Source organism: Triticum aestivum, chromosome 3B (assembly GCF_018294505.1).
Source record: "Triticum aestivum cultivar Chinese Spring chromosome 3B, IWGSC CS RefSeq v2.1, whole genome shotgun sequence".
NCBI lineage: Eukaryota > Viridiplantae > Streptophyta > Magnoliopsida > Poales > Poaceae > Triticum > Triticum aestivum.
The window spans coordinates 102,787,883-102,793,439 of NC_057801.1; positions in this window are offsets into that span (position 1 = coordinate 102,787,883).

A 5,557-nucleotide genomic window follows, 5' to 3' on the forward strand; every position below is an offset into this window, starting at 1 on the left:
GGGAGGGATGCAGCTGGGACGGCGGCGGCGGAGGAGGTGACGACGATGATGATGACGACGACGACGACAGCGGCAGCGGCGACTACACGCGGTTCTACAGCCTACTCGGCATGTAGAACGGCGAGGAGCGGCGAGGCAGACGGCGAGGAGCGGCGATGGAAACGGCGAGTGGCGGCCCCTAGTAGTTTTTTTCTTTTTTTGTAAAATATATTTAAGTTTGAACGAACTCGCTGAAGTTTACAACGAATTTGCGCCGTTTTTGTGCCGTGTTTACATTTTTCAAAATAACATAGGCGCCGTGACTGAGGGCATCATACCCCCAGTGCGCGGGTTAGCGCCGGTGCGCCCTCGGGGGACGATGTTTAGCCCCTCCTGGGGGGCCAACGGCTGGAGATGCTCTCACTACCATAAAGATTTACCCACTACGAGTGAGTATTTCATTTCATGTTGTCACCGGCTTGATTCTCTCGACCACGCTGGTTGTTGTGGTCTGGCTACTCGTCTACAGGCCAAGCAAGAAAAGAAAAAAGATCTCATGAAGCTTCCGGTAGATACTTGGGCGGGTGGTAGTGGTAGCCACAGTGGAATCTTGCCAGATGGGGTATATACTGTAGCCTACAGAAGAAAAAGGATTTCCACCCCGAGATTAGTAGAGTCGCAAAGCTTTATTACTAGCCATTCTTAGTTCATAACACTATCTTTTTTCAGCTCCTGACGTCGTCATCAATAGCCATATGTGCCCCATCTGACCTCTATTCTACTGCAGTTCTCAACATGCCTGAGTTCAGCAAGCAACATTGTTCAGTGTCCCTAGTCGCTACTCTGCAGAAGCTGCCTAACTGTATGTATTATCTGAATGTTGGTGTCAGTAGTTCGTCATACATCCTCTTGTCAACACGTCTTTGAGCTTCGCATTTACAATTGAGAACAAAAACATTCACAGTAGTCATGACGAACTAACTCGTGGAGTAGAAGGTTCTTCAGCAGCAACCACAACATGCAACTAGAGAAACATGGAGCGCTCCAGTAACCATACATTTCATAAACAGGTTTCGACTGAATTCTTCTTGCCCTTGGTAAATGACAGTATAGTCGCAAACTTGCAAGATCCACTCACATCCAGGAGCGGCAACATCTCCTCACATCCAGCAAAGCCTCTACATCGCAAAATATGTTGATACCATCAGAGCCATGCAATAACAAAGCACACTCCCTTCACTTACATTGCGACAATCCAGGGCATGTTGGCTTATACCCTTCTCAGACATTGGTCCCTTCTCAGATGGTTGGAGAAGATAACAACACAAAAGACTTTCAGTTTTCATTGTTTCGGTGTTGCACACTGAGGAGCACACAAGTCCCTGATCAACCTTGAAAAGAGTTTCACGTAGACCATAGGAACCCATACAACCGACGCAATGGTCATGATAGCTTGAGAACTAGGTGCAGATCTTCCCAGCTTGACTCACTCCTCCAGTCTCTCCGCTGCTTCCCGCTTCATATCCTTCACCATGGACTTGAACACCGCCACCTCCGCCGCCAGCATCTCATCACCCAGAACAGGACCAACCTCCAATGCTGGAGGGTTGCCCCGTAGACCCTGTAGCTGAACACAAAGGCAGACGCAGATAAACATTCATAAGAAGTGATTACAAACAACATGTGCACTAGCTACTTAAATAGTACAGCCACAATAAAAAAATACTCACCATCTCACGGCATTTGCGGACAGCACGTGCACAGTCGCTTGTCGGGTAAGGACGGAACAGCTGCATTACTGACCACTTGATGATTATTCCGCAGGCCACAATGGTGGAGATGGCTTTTGTCGTCCTGAAGATCAAGTGAGTGCCCCTTTTAAATAGTCTCATCTTCTCTTCAGATGTGAGCGGATCATCATCGCCACCCTGAAACAATATGAGCACAATTGAATGAGCATCGTACGCATAATTTTTTGGACTGGCCGTAGTTAAACCAGTTACAATTAGCATCATGGGGTGTTCGAAGCAGGCCGTGGAGGAGGTTGATCCGGCCGAACTTCTTCACCTCAAGGAGGAAATGTTGGCTATTCGTGAGGAAACTACTGGATTATGGGAGGAAGTAGATCTAATGGAAAAAGAAATTCAGGCTACAAATTATAAGCATGACACCATGGCATCAGTTATTTCCAGAGTTCAGTCAGCGGTGTCAGCTTTAAGTGGTCAACTACAAGCTATTTCTGATGCTCTGAAAAATCTCAGTGCATTGGTGTCAGCTTTAAGTGGTCAACTACAAGCTATTTCTGATGCTCTGAAAAATCTCAGTGCAAATGCACCAGCCTCTTCCTCTGGTCCTCCTCCAAGTCATTTGGAACAGGAAGCACCACCTGTCAAATCTCCTATTGTGCAGGAAATTCCTAAGGAAGGTCAGGATGATCATCATAGCAATTAACCGAGGAGTTGAAGAGAAGGTTGCTGGTTGAACAAAAGAAAACCAGGCAGTGTGCGTTATTGACAGGTAATGAACTTCCACCAATCAACACTGCACGCAGAGCTGCTACACCAGGATATGGAAATGCAGCAATTCCTAAGGTTATATCAGTGCAAGGATCTCCAACTACTCCTACTAGGACAACTCGTACATCAGCTTTCAACCAGATACAACAACAGGGCAATAAGCTGCAGTGGGAAGATTATCCCAAATCTTATTAGAAGGACATGAGAGCTCAATTCCTTAAGTCAATGACCAAGGGCCCTGAGATGGAATTTCCCAGGTTTGATGGAGCAAACCCTGGGGGCTGGATACTTTCAAGCTGAGAAGTATTTTCAAATGGCAGGGGCACCACCAGAATACAAGGTTTCTCTAGCACAGATGTATTTTGTGGGCAGGGCAGATGTATGGCTTAGAAGGGCAGGAATTCTCAAGAAACAGTATACTTGAACATAATTCTGTGAGGAAATTTTGCACAGATTTTCTGCTTCCAGCACTTATGATTTGGTTGACAGATTTAATGCTTTCAAGCAAAATAATTTGTCCATTGCTGAATATACTAATCAGTTTGAGGAACTAATGGCTGAAGTTCAGGAAGATAATCCAAATTTGACTAAAATGTGGTTTGTTAAGTGATATGTCAATGGGATGAGGGCCACTATTAAGTTCCAACTTCGGCCACTCAGACCAGAAACACTCATATATGCTTACTGGTTGGCTATGGACATTGAGCAATCAACTCCTGCAAGAAAACCATATCCTCCTATCACAGCTGATAAAAAGCAAGTATACATTTCAGCATTACAAAGAACAAGGAACAACTGCAGAAAAGAGCACTGATAACAAGGCTCCTCATGTTATACAAAGAGCAAGAGAACCGGGTAAGTGTTGGAGGTGTGGAGATGTATGGTTTCATGGTCATAAGTGCAAGCAGGCTCCAGTAATTAATCTACTCACTAGGGAAGAACCAAATGACTCATCTACTGAACAGAGGAGGTAACTGAAACAGACCAGTCAGACCAGCAACCTGCAGATGAAAACAGCATGCAGATCTCTTTGCAAGCTATGAGCACTAGTAGGGTCAGTACTTTATCTGTGTTGGTTGCTATTGGGGGCAAACAAGCAGTGGCTTTAGTTGATTCAGGAAGTAATTCTACATTCATGAACCTCAAATTTGCTTTGACAACACACTGTTCTATAGAGCTGTTGCTGTTTCCAGTGGTCTACAGCTCAGGATTTGGCATTTCAGCAATTAAAAAAAGCAATGACTTCTGCTCCTGTTTTGGCCCTGCCAAATTTCACTCTGCCTTCTGTCTTAGAAACTGATGCATCTGGTCAGGGTATTGGGGCTGTTCTCATGCAGCAAGGGAAACATATTGCTTACTATAGCTCAGTGTTCTGCCCACAGACTGTTTGTTGTCTACTTATGAAAAAGAAGCACTGGCTATCATTGCAGCTTTGAAAAAGTGGAGACATTACTTAGTGGGCATTAACTGATTATCAGAACAGGTCATCAAAGCCTAAAATTCATGACAGACCAGAAAGTTACTGGGAAAATACAGCAGAAACTTATGATTAAGTTGTTGGAATTTAATTTTCAGATACAATACAAGAAGGGCAAAGAAAATGTAGCTGCAGATGCATCGTCAAGGAAATTCACTCTCATGGCTATTTCTCTAGTGACCCCTAAGTGGACAGAAGATATAGAGCAGTCCTATTTACAAGACACTGCTTGCAAGAAGATATTGGAAGGGTTACTGGTTTCGCCCAGTCATGAGTCTGATCACAATTCTCTGCAAGGGGGCATTATACGACACAAAGGCAGGTTTATGTGGGCAATGATCTAGCTCTGCAAAAGAGATTGTTAACTGCTTTACACTCTTCTGCTTTGGGGTGCATAGTGGAATGAAAGCATCTTATCATAGAGTGAAGAAGATATTTTACTGGCCTGGAATGAAGAAAGACCTGGAAATCTTTGTGGCAGAATGCCCTGTGTGCCAGAAGAACAAGGGTGAGCACTGCCAGTATCCAGAATTGCTGGATCCATTACATATTCTAGATATGGCATGGACACACTTAAGTACGGATTTTATTAAGGGACTGCCTAAATCCAATGGCAAGGAGATTATTTTTGTAGTAGTGGATAGAGTGACAAAATTTGCCCATTTCATTGCAACGTCTCATCCATATACTGTCCAGTCAGTAGCTACTACATTTATTGACAATGTAATTAAATTGCATGGACCTCCCATAGCTATTGTGTCAGACAGAGACAAAATCTTTAGTAGCAAGCTTTGGAAGGACATCTTTGCTGCAATGCACATTGATTTAAGATACAGTTCTGCATATCGGGTCAATCAGTGTATTGAGAATTATTTAAGGTGCATGGTCTCTGCAGAACCAAAGAAGTGGGTGTATCATCTGGCAATGGCAGAATACTGGTATAATACTTCATTTCACTCTTTGCAGAAAACACCTTTCCAAGCTTTATATGGTTATGATCCTCCAAATATCAGTGAGTTTTCCATACCTGGGTCAATGGAAATTGGAGTTAATGGCCCTACAGTGGACAGACAAGCACTTATGGGACAGTTAAAACACAACTTACAAGCAGCCCAAGCTAGGATGATTAAGTATGCAGATAAAAAGAGGACAGAAAGAGTGCTAGCCCCAGAAGATATGGTTTATCTGAAGGTGCAGTCATACAGATTGAACGCTTTCGGGATCAGGCACCACATCAAGCTCCAAAGCAAGTATAATGGACCTTTTAGGGTGCCGAGCAGAGTGGGAAATGTGGTGGCCTATAAGTTGTTGTTACCAGAGGGTACTCAAATACACCCAGTTTTCCATATAAGTCAGCTCAAAAAGCATATTGGTCCAACAGCGATCCCTTGTGCTGATCTTCCTCTAATTGGCCCTAATGGCCAAGTCAGGACTGAGCTTGTTTTGGTATTGGAAGTTTGTCAAGTACCAAGGAACAATTTACCTGTGGTACAATGGTTAGTACAATGGGAAAATTTGCCACCGGATGATGCTTCATGGGAGTATGCGGACTTCATCAAGCACCTGTTCCCGGTATTCTTCAAGC